Genomic DNA, 12,326 nt, shown 5'->3' with positions numbered 1-12,326 from the left:
AACATTTATTGGATATATTTTCGTGGTGGGGGGAGGGCACAAATAGACTTCGAATATATTACATATTCATTGCAGAACATTTAGGAAAAAAAGAAAAGCAGAAACAAGAAAAATAAATATTTTCTATAATCCCAACAACATGAATACAATTTTTAAATATGCATAGGCTTTTATTCTTTATAGACCTATCTATATTCACTTTTCTTTATACAAATGGAAATATATTGCATTTACTGTTGTATTACCTGACAGTAGTCTAGTTAACAGCCAATTCTCTCCATTCTGGTTTGTAAGCCAACCCTGATTTTGCTGAGACATAGGACAGCCATGTGCTATGCGGAAAGCTGGGACCTTCTCCAGCCTGAGGGAATGAAACCTAATTGGTCTGGGTCATTCTTAATCATTCCTCTCACCTTGTCGGTGATTGACTTGGGAGTAAGCATGTGACATTATTCTGGCCAAAGAGACATCAGGGAAGTCTGTAGGGAACTTCTAGGAAAAGTTTCTTTGCTCTTTAAAAAAAAGACTTGTAGAAAGAAACTTCCCATTCCAAAGCAGGGTATTGTCTGAATGGATCTTAAATAATGGCAGCCAATTTGCAAACATGGCTGAGGAGGGAGCAAGCCTGATGAACAAGAGAACCAGGACTGCTGTTCCTTTGTTAAGCTTCTGAATTAACCAATGCTGCAACTATTCCCAACCTGTACATCTTGATAGATGGTAAAATAAATAGCTATATTGTTTATGCTGTTTAAATTTTTCTGTTACTTAGAGTCAAAAGCAACTTATCTAACAGAATTTCTCTTGTCATTAGATATTCCTTTTTTCATAATAGAAAATATTTTATTTTGAAAGGTTTAGTTACTGGGTCTACAACAGTTTTCCATATAAGGAAAATACAGTATTAAGTTATCTGTAATTGTCTTACATATTGAACAACCAATGAATGCATACAAGTAACCAATTATATGTGTGCAGAGACCAGCATCAAGGAAATATTCATTCATAGATACATGTTTTCTAAAAAATATATATTTTAAGTTTTTGACAATCTTCTGCTATCATTTTTGCTATGTTATCTGAAAAGCCATCCAGATCTGTAGTAAAAGATCTTGTTAGCTACATAACTAAAGAAGTACTTCCCCAAGGAAGCTGGCACCATCATACCAGGACTTACAACATTTAGCTTTTTTTTTTGAGACAGTCTCGCTCTGTCTCCAGGCTGGAGTGCAATGGTATAATCTCGGCTCGCTGCAAACTCTGCCTCGCTGGTTCAAGCAATTCTCCTGCCTCAGCCTTCCGAGTAGCTGGGATTACAAGCGCACATCACCATGTCCAGCTAATTTTTGTATTTTTAGTAGAGACGGAGTTTCACCACGTTGGCCGGGATGGTTTCCATCTCTTGACCTCATGATCTGTCCGCCTCATCCTCCCAAAAGTGCTGGGTTTACAGGCGTGAGCCACCGCACCCGGCCAACACTTATCTTTCAACATGACTATACCATTAAAATTTTTAAAATGTTTCTCAGAATTGTATTCTTCAGTCTTTTCCATAATATAGTACATGGAAATTGCTAATAGCATTAAATTAATATTAATAAAACCTAATTCTATTTAAATCTTTTTCTCATAAGAAAAAACATTACTTTAAAAAACAGACTTTTTGTTTCTTCTAAAAGAGGAAGTACTATATGGACTGTTCAATTGCAATGCCAAATACTTCCAGAAACACCATAGGACTACCAAGCTATTTCTATCACTTTGATAAATTCCTTTCCTGCTCCAATTTCTCCATGTTCTTGCTTTCTTGTGTCAAAATATCTTCCCTTAATTTGTTAAAATGAATGTGAGGGAAAAAATCTGATAAACTGGGGTGATAAATTTTTTTTTTGCATGGACTTTTGTGATCACAAAATGACTGGGCAATTTATAGCTTCAGGGCTAACACTGTGGTTGGGAACAAGAAGAGTACAACCACAATAAAATACAGCTATCTATTAGAAGAACTGCATAAAGACATCTTTGGCCATGTAGGTTCTGGGCCCTCTGGAAATAAGTCAGCTGTATTGCCAACATGACACAGAAAATAACAATGTTCAGGATGAGGAACAACCTGGTATAGGAAACAGATAGTGATGAGGCCCTGCTGTGAGTGGTTGCCACCATCCATGCCTGTCCAACCCGGCCTTTCATCAAGCCCCCATTTTTATGTTTCTCATATGTTACATCTGCAAAATCTAAAAGGTTTTTCTTCATCTTCATCTATGGGTAGTTCTTTCTGTGCCAGAATCTGAGCTTTCTGTCTAATCTTTTTCTCACTGACCTCAATCTGTGCAAAAATATCAGGGACGGCATCCACAAACTTAGAGCGTTCGCCTGCCCTTCAGTTTTTCTTTGACTTGCTTTGCTGCTGCTGTTTCTGTGTTATGGCAAAAATCCTGTTAATGGCCTCCTCAGCCTGTCTCTCATCTGAAAATGTCAGCAGGCGGTCAGCAGTCTTCCTAAAGCTAGCTGGTTCCGGACTCAGGATAGTATCTGCTTCTCTAGCAGCTGAAACACTGGCTTAAAATGCTGCAGGTTCTGTTCCACAACAGCAGCATAGTCCTTCACCTGAGGGACAATGCTGCTCTTGATGGCTGAATTCCAGTCAAACAGAATTTTGTGACAATCAGCAAGGACCTGTGCAAAGGCAGACTGTCCTGTGGCCTCACCTGTCCACAGGTATGTTGTGTAGGCATGTTTGCTGGTGGCCACGAACATATCCAGTTGCTGAGAGTCTCCGTGGATGGTGAACCTCTGAACACCTATAGATGACCCTATGAAGAAGTAAGCTGCCCTGGTGATGGAACTTCGGAGGTACATGGTGAAAATTCACATAGTTTGTCCCATTGTAGGGATAGCCCCGAGGATATGTCACTGAGGCAAAGGTTGCTTTCTTGCTGTAGCCAGTATCGTCCATCCAGTACTTTATGTAGAGACCATCTCTCTGCCTGATGAAAGCCCCATGGATGCCGTCTACCACAGTCTCCTCAAAAGGAACATCCACATTGTGGAAGAAGCTCGCTGCTGTCTCCAGGGGACTCTCCTCTCCCAGGTGTATTTGGTCTACAAGGAGAAGCAGCTGTGGACGTAGGAGGATCAGATTCCTCTGAACGTTCTTCAGGTTGAGCTGGGAGTTATAAGCTCCCACACTTTCTCCTTAGATGAAAACCACCCCATTTTTCTCCTCTGCTGCAGCCACTCTCCCCTGGCAGCTAGCTGCCAGGTCATGCTGGTATTTAGACCATTTTGATGAGCAGTCTTCTGTGACCTGACCCTTCCAGGAAGAAAAGCAGCTCTTTGACACAGCTGCGGAAAACATCAAAACATTGTTGAAGAAGGTGTACTTTGACCTGTGCAGAGCCTCAATAATTAATGAAAGGCACACAATTGGGAGCAAAACTAAATGAGTTTTGATCGTAGTATTCATGCCCTGCATTAAAATTTCTCCATCCTTTGATCCAATCTTTGTATTTGTTTCTGTGGACAATGTCACATATTGCATGTCCCCCTAGTTTTCCAGACTTGAAGGAGAGGAAAGATTTATTGATTTCAGCTGGTAGTGCACTTCCATAAGTCACGACACCCAGTCTTCAAAATAATGCAGTGTGGGGGTGCCAAAGTCGGGAGGAGGAACTGATTTCAAGCTGGCATCATACCAGAGAAATTCTGTGTGCAGAGTGCACCAGTGCTGCCCTTTGGACGGTGTTCCTGGACCTTCCACCACATGGTTCCTTCTGATTTGGTCAGCTAGCCAGTTACCACTGCCATTACGCATGACAAATTTATCAAGGAACACTAATTGACTTTCTGGACCATAAAATCAGTTGTAATGTGAGTCCACAGTAGCCTCAGTCCTTTGAAACTCTGGCACGATGGTTCTATACATAAATGCAAAGTGTTGTTTAAGCCACAGATGGCCAATATGGTTGATGTCAAAGTGCCTCTGGATGAGTAACATGTATTGGAAGAGTGATCTAGTGGTGTAGCTGCCATACGCAACTCCTTCATAGAGGGAGCCATCCATCACCTCCCTGAGCAAGACCAGAGATTTCTTCACGATGGTCAGAACTTGTCTGATTCATAAGTAGGCTTCTTGAAGATATCCTTGATTTGTCAGGACTAGGCATCCTGTGAGCAAAGCCCTTCAGTTGATGGGCTGATGATTGTACAGGTACTGAAATCCCCATCCTCTCCTGTATGAGGTTTCATACATATACTCCGAGGCACTGGCAATCACTTCAAGAAACTTCTCCTGTTGTATCTTGCTCAGGTAACTGTACGAGAAGTCATAAGCAGTGGCAAAACCAACCAGGGAGTGAGCAAGCGGGACCTCATCCCAAGGAGCATCTTTCACCAACCAACTAGGCTGCGCTGCCATCCTCTCCATGTAGACTTTGGCCATGTCTCAGGCTTCAGTGTTCTCAGGATATAGCACACAGAACATTGCCAAGGCACCCAAGTTGTTTCCATAGATTTCATTCTAGCGGGCACTGTAGTCCTTGGGATCCCAGGGAGGGAGGTATTCCCAGGGACTGGACAGCATCGTGTGCACAGCCTCCATGAGGTGGGCTGCAGTGTGCTCATGTGGGCTGGCTACCCTGAGCTGCAGTTCCGCCACCTCTGCCCTGGAGAATACAGCATGGGGTGGCTGCCATAGTTAGCATTGGTGAAGGGAGTCATGACTTCCGGGTTCTCGTGGGTGATATAGGCTGACACAACACAAAGCAAATATATGAAAAACACACTGGGAGCATCCCTGTGTGTGAGTCCTCATCGTGGCATCAGATCTCCAAATCTGCAAGCCAACCAAACCATCTTCAAAAGATCCGCTCCCCACCGAGGCTACATCCTTTCCGGCGTCGCTTCCACAGCCTCCAGAGCCCACTCTTGGGCCCCCTCACTCCAGGGCACCTGGGCTCCCAGCCCCTTCGGAGCCAAGCCCTCGCGCCATGGGTGTTGGTGAGCACTGGAGCGGGGATGCGCTGCTGCAGCCTCGGGCTAATATCATATCTAATAATATCATTAGATATTATTATACAATATTATTTTAGATGGTCTTGTACTATTCTTTTTAGTCACATACCATAATTCATGTAACCACTTCTTTTTTGTTGTTGTTTTAGATTCCCATGTTCCTGCTATTATAGCATTTCTGAAGTGGCACACTTGTGCTCTTTTCTTATGTCCTTAGTTTAAATTCTGGGTTAAATGTTATGAACAATTTTAAGGCTTTTTGTGCATATTCTAAGTTTCCTAGAAGTTGTTATTAATGTATTTTGTTCTAACATTTAAAAATCTTTCCAGTTAAGGTCCTAGCCTCTCTCTCTCTCTTTTTTTAAACAGTGATGTCAGTCACTATTAAAATAATCATTGGTAGCTTGATGGGGATGGCATTGAATCTATAAATAAATGAGTTTCCTCACCGAATTGGAAAAAACTGCTTTAAAGTTCATATGGAACCAAAAAAGAGCCCGCATTGCCAAGACAATCCTAAGTCAAAAGGACAAAGCCGGAGGCGTCACGCTACCTGACTTCAAACTATACTACAAGGCTACAGTAACCAAAACAGCATGGTACTGGTACCAAAACAGAGATATAGACCAATGGAACAGAACGGAGTCCTCAGAAATAATGCCACACATCTACAACCATCTGATCTTTGACAAACCTGACAAAAACAAGAAATGGGGAAAGGATTCCCTATTTAATAAATGGTGCTGGGAAAATTGGCTAGCCATAAGTAGAAAGCTGAAACTGGATCCTTTCCTTACTCCTTATACGAAGATTAATTCAAGATGGATTAGAGACTTAAATGTTAGACCTAATACCATCAAAACCCTAGAAGAAAATCTAGGTAGTACCATTCAGGACATAGGCATGGGCAAGGACTTCATGTCTAAAACACCAAAAGCAACGGCAGCAAAAGCCAAAATTGACAAATGGGATCTCATTAAACTAAAGAGCTTCTGCACAGCAAAAGAAACTACCATCAGAGTGAACAGGCAACCTACAGAATGGGAGAAAATTTTTGCAATCTACTCATCTGACAAAGGGCTAATTTCCAGAATCTACAAAGAACTCAAACAAATATACAAGAAAAAAACGAACAACCCCATCAAAAAGTGGGCAAAGGATATGAACAGACATTTCTCAAAAGAAGACATTCATACAGCCAACAGACACATGAAAAAATGCTCATCATCACTCGCCATCAGAGAAATGCAAATCAAAACCACAATGAGATACCATCTCACACCAGTTAGAATGGCAATCATTAAAAAATCAGGAAACAACAGGTGTTGGAGAGGATGTGGAGAAATAGGAACACTTTTACACTGTTGGTGGGATTGTAAACTAGTTCAACCATTATGGAAAACAGTATGGCGATTCCTCAAGGATCTAGAACTAGATGTACCATATGACCCAGCCATCCCACTACTGGGTATATACCCAAAGGATTATAAATTATTCTACTACAAAGACACATGCACACGTATGTTTATTGCGGCACTATTCACAATAGCAAAGACTTGGAATCAACCCAAATGTCCATCAGTGACAGACTGGATTAAGAAAATGTGGCACATATACACCATGGAATACTATGCAGCCATAAAAAAGGATGAGTTTGCTTCCTTTGTAGGGACATGGATGCAGCTGGAAACCATCATTCTTAGCAAACTATCACAAGAAGAGAAAACCAAACACCGCATGTTCTCACTCATAGGTGGGAACTGAACAATGAGCTCACTTGGACTCGGGAAGGGGAACATCACACAATGGGGCCTATCATGGGGAGGGGGGAGGGGGGAGGGATTGCATTGGGGAGTTATACCTGATATAAATGATGAATTGATGGGTGCTGACGAGTTGATGGGTGCAGCACACCAACATGGCACATGTATACATATGTAACAAACCTGCACATTATGCACATGTACCCTAGAACTTAAAGTATAATTAAAAAAAAAAAAAAAGAATCATTGACAAAAAATACTATTCCTGCAAGTGTGAACTTAGTTCCTAAAATGAGTTCTGCTTAAGTAAAGTATGTCTTGTAATAAACTTTAACATTGTATGTGCTTCAATCACATTACATTGAGTTCAGATGATTAGAATCTTACGATATTAGATTCCAGGGCCAAGTAAGGTTATATGTTGGGGCTGACGATTCTTAACTCTGGCTATGTTTGGAATCACCTGGGGAACTTAAAGAAAACTGTCTTTAATGGTGCATGATTGATGTACAATAAACCACACATATAAAAGGTGTACGATTTGCTAAGTTTTAATATGTATATATACCCATGGAATAATCCCTACAATCAAGATAAAAAGCGGTATTCCATCACCCCCAAATTGCAGGGTTCACCATCCTCGGTTGCCAGATAGTCAGTGTCTTAAAGCCTGTTGTTTCATATACTTTGTCTGCTTTTCTTTTCTTTTTTTTTTTTTTGGTTGACTCAGGTAGGAGGGAAAATCCACTCCCTGATACTCCATCTTAGACCAAAGCAGATGTTTTCCATCTGAGGAGCTTTTAAAAAATAATCTCTAGGCTCCACCCAAGACCAAATGAATTGTGATATTTGGGGGAAGGCCTTTTGTATTAAAGTATAATTTATATGCAATCAAATTAGTCTTCTTTAGCATACAGTTTTGTACATTTTGCCACATGTATACAGTCATGTAACTATTACAATCCATATGGAACAAGTCCATGCCTTCTCCCAAATTCTTTTATGCCCCTTTGTAGTCAAACTGTCCTCACACCCGAAGCTTTTGGCAGGTGTTGATATGTTTTCTTTTCCTATAGTCTTGTCTTTTCCAGAATGACAAGGGAATGAAATAATGCAGTATGTAGTTTTTCATTGTGGGCTTCTTTCACTTAGCATAATGCATTTGAGATTCATCAGTTTGGTTGATACAGTGTGTCCATAGTTCATTTTTATTGCTGAGTGTTACTCCATATAGATGTGTCACAATTTGTTTTTCTATTCCCCTGTTGAAGAACATAGCCTTGAAAAGCTTCCCCAGGTGATTCTAATGTACCTCTGAAGTTGAGAATCACTGAGCTACATAAAACTGCTCAATAGTCTATTAAGGTAAATATTAGGCTCTTCCCTTGTGGCCTGTCTCCTTCAAATCACATCACCCTGTATCTGTAGCCTCCTCTGCCTTATCAAATAACTCATGATCTAATGTGTCCCCCGGTCAACCCAGACTCACCTCTTAACAGCCTATCCCTTGGAAACATTTGCTCGTCCACCCCATGTGCCAGTCTCCCTCCTGCTCATTTGCATGCACTCATCAGAAGACAGATCTCTCATATCCAGTTTCTCTGAAGATCCCTCTTAGATTTCTAAGATGACAGCATCCAATTGATAATTAATGTTAATGCTTTAATGGTATACTAGGATTCTCCAGAGAAACAGAATCGTACATGTGTGCGTATGTATACACATGTATTTATGACAAGAGTTGGCTCATGTAATTATGGAGGCTGAGTACTTCCATGATTTGACATCTGCAAGCTGGACAACCAGAAAAGCTGGTGGTATAAGTTGAGTCTGAATCAGTCTGAATCAAAAGGCCTGAGAACCAGGGTACGGCTAGTGGAAGTCCCAGTCTGTGTCCAGAGGCCAGAGAACCAGGAAAGCTGATGTCCAATGACGGGAGAATATGAATGTTCCAGCTTAAGAAGAGAGCAAATTTGCCTTTTTCCCCACATTTTTGTTCTATTTGGACCCTCCACGGACTAGATGATGCCCAACCACATTGGTGAAGATAATCTTCTCTATTCAGTTTACTAATTCAAATGCTAAACTCTTCCAGAAACACCCTCACAGACACACACAGAAATAACATCTTATCAACTAATCTGGCATCCCTTAGCCCAGTCAAGTTGACACATAAAGTTAACCATAAAAAATGGGTAATGTTGGCTGGGTGCAGTGGCTCACACCTGTAATCCGAGCACTTTGGGAGGCCGAGGTAGGTGGATCACCTGAGGTCAGGATTTCAAGACCAGCCTGACCAACATGGTGAAATCTCATCTCTACTAAAAGAATACAATTAGCCGGGTGTTATGGTGCACACCTCCGGTTCCAGCTACTCAAGGGGGCTGTGGCAGGAGATTCGCTTGAACCTGGGGAGTAGAGGCTGCAGTGAGCCAAGATTGAACCGTTGCACTGCAGGCTGGGTGACAGAGCGAGACTCCATCTCAAAAAAAAAGGGTAATGTGACAGAGGTTAATATCAATCTGGGTTTCTTGGAAATACTCAAAAAGTATAGCATGGAGATGCAGATCCTCTCAAATCCTCTCTTCAGTTTTAGCTGTATATAATCCTGAAGCTAGACTAGTTGTAATCCAAAAAGATGATGATTTTTAAAAATTAAAATACACACACACAAAGTTCAACAGTAGATGAAAGTGTTAAAAGACCTTCCCCACGCTGTAGCACCAGTTCCAAACTCAGAAGTAACAACCATATATAGTTTTCTAGTATCTCTCCAGGAAATCTTTCATGTGTATATCAGCATATAAAAATAGATCTATATTTTATCTTTTAAAAATTATTTATCTATACAAGAGGGATTTTACTGTGCAGAATGTTCTGTGCCTTGATTTTTTTCCCTTAACATATTACGGAACTCCTTTCACATTGTACCTACCTCATTTTTATTTTTCAGTGTGTCAAATGAATATGTCATAATTTATTTAACAAGCTTACTGCTAATAGAATTTAAATTGTTTCCTTTTTCTGTTTTTGGTATTACAGTGTTCCAATGAATACAATGCTTGTACACAAAGCTCAAAAGTATGTCTGCAAGACATCTGAAAGGTGAATTCCTAACAGTGGACTCTTTGGGTCACAGGGACTATGTATTTACATGTTTTAAAGCTACAGCCAAGTTTGAAAAGTGAAACTTTTTAGAATCCAATTTTTGTTTTAGAATAGTTTTAAATTTACAGAGCATTTCAAAGATAGCAGATCCAGTTCTCATACACACTTCATGCAGTTTCCCCTGTTATTAATATCTTACATTATTAGTATGGTACATTTGTCACAACTAATGAACTAATATTTATACACTGCTACTAATTGAAGTTCATACTTTATTCAGAGCTCCTTAGTGTTGACTTAATGCATGGTTTCTGACCCAGGATCCCAGCCATGATATCACATTACATTTGGTCATCCTTGTCTCCCCAGGCTCCTCTAACTGTGACAGTTGCCACTTTCCTTGGTTTTGATGACCTTGACATTTTTGTTTCTGTTTTTGTTTTGACAGAGTTTCACTCTTGTTACCCAGGCTGGAGTGCAATGGCATGATCTCAGTTCACTGCAACCTCTGCCTCCCGGGTTCAAGTGATTCTCCTGCCTCAGCCTCCCGAGTGGCTGGGATTACACGCATGCACCACCCTGCCCAGCTAATTTTGTATTTTTAGAAGAGACAGGGTTTCTCCATATTGGTCAGGCTGGTCTCGAACTCCTGACCTCAGGTGATCTGCCCACCTCGGCCTCCCAAAAGTACTGGGATTATAGGCGTAAGCCACCGTGCCCAGTCTGACCTTGACAGTTTTGAGAAGTACTAGTTGGGTATTTTGTATCATGTCCCTCTACTGTGGCTTATCAAATGTTTTCCTGCTAGATTGGGAATATGGGTTTTGGGAGGAAGGCCACAGAGGGAAAATGCCATTCTCACCACATCTTATCAGGGACATGTACTGCCAAAATGACTGATCACTGTTGATGTTGACCTTGGTCACTTGGATGAGGTAATGTCTGTCAGGTCTTTCCATGCTGAGGTGACCTTTTTTCTGTTCTTTCCATATTGTATGCTTTGGAAGAAAGTCACCACTTGCAGCCCACACTTAAGGGATAGAGAACTCTGCCCCACTCCTTGAGGGGAAAGTATTATTTGGATTTTGTTGTAGGAGAGATTTAATTATTCTTGCCTATTTCAAAGGAAGGCGCTCTGAGGGGATTCCAGATATATGGGATATATCCTGGAGATGATCCCATAGATTATGGAGAGAGATTTGTTATTCTTTTTCACAACTGTATAGCACTGTATTGAGTATATTTGTCTAGCTTCATCAAATAATTTTTTATACTTGGGCATTTTGGTCTTTCCATTCTTTTGCCATTATGAATAGAGCTGCAATGAACAATAGTTTCCACATACACCTTTTTTGCCTTTGTATTTTTGCAGTGTAACTTTGGGATAGATTTCTACAAGTGTGTTTACTAGGTCAAAGGGTGAAGGAGTGTGCACAAGAGGCTACAAGATCCCTCCTGCAACGTTTCTAATGTTTGGCATTTCCTCCAACAACGTATGAGAATGCCAGTTTCCCCATAACCTTGCCATAAAGCATTTTGTTAAACATTAATATTCTTGTTCATCTGGTAGGTAAAAAATGTTATCCCCAAAGAGTTTTAATTTGCATTTTCCTAATTCTGAGTCAAGTTGAACATCTTATAATAATAAGTTTACAAACCAATGATAATTCTTATCTGGTCTGTCTACTTGTTACTCCTTCCACTCCCCCCACCCCAACTTTTCTATAGGATTATTGGGTTTTTCTTCTCTATTTTTAGTATTTCTTTATATATTAGGAACATTAACCTTTTGTGACATAATTTTCAAAATGTCCCCATTTGTCAAATGCCTTCTAACTTTGCAGTGGTGTCTTATTGCCATGGAAAGTTTCAGAAAATAAAATTTATCCATATTTTCTGGCTTAACTTCTAGAAGTAGACTGAAAAATCTTGGCTCTAAATGATTTCACCACCTCTCTCAGCAGGAGGTCCTATGAGCATCACTTGTTATCCATCAGTCCTTTTTGCAGATACTTTTGGCGCAGATACTTGGATGCACCTACTATAGATCAGGAGTTGCACCTGGTTCCTTCCCTCAAGCTGATTATGGCATACAGAAGGAGGGAAAAATGAGAAAACACACATGGATGGTCCAGTGTAATAAGTCCTGCAATGGAGACAAAATGTTAAGGGGCAGACATTTATGGTGGGGTGACAGTTGGGACAGGATGAGGGAAGGCTTTGCAGAAAAGCTGATATTCAATAGCGGTTTTGAAGAGTAAATGGTGTGAGCCCAACAAAGGGCATTCCAGGCAGAGGGCACAGGCTGTGTGTGCAAAGGCATGAGGAGTGTGCCATGTGGGAAACTACCTTGATGTAATGGCAGCCTCACAGAACACTACCAGGCAAGCTCTCTTAAAAACAGGGAATAGAAAGCCTCCCAGAACAAGTAAAATACTT

The 12,326-nt window shown here is 40.8% G+C and overlaps 1 long non-coding RNA gene and 1 pseudogene across 1 annotated transcript in view; both read right to left on the bottom strand.

Annotated features, from left to right (window-relative positions):
* The window catches only part of LOC111543438, a 99,643-nt gene that overhangs the window by 28,645 nt on the left and 58,672 nt on the right, over nucleotides 1-12,326 (bottom strand). The window lies entirely within an intron of this gene.
* On the bottom strand, nucleotides 1,942-4,831 carry LOC111543437 (annotated as a pseudogene).

The sequence above is a fragment of the Piliocolobus tephrosceles genome, chromosome 14, assembly GCF_002776525.5.
Source record: "Piliocolobus tephrosceles isolate RC106 chromosome 14, ASM277652v3, whole genome shotgun sequence".
In the NCBI taxonomy this organism is placed as follows: domain Eukaryota; kingdom Metazoa; phylum Chordata; class Mammalia; order Primates; family Cercopithecidae; genus Piliocolobus; species Piliocolobus tephrosceles.
This window is presented reverse-complemented; position numbering and strand designations above follow the sequence as displayed.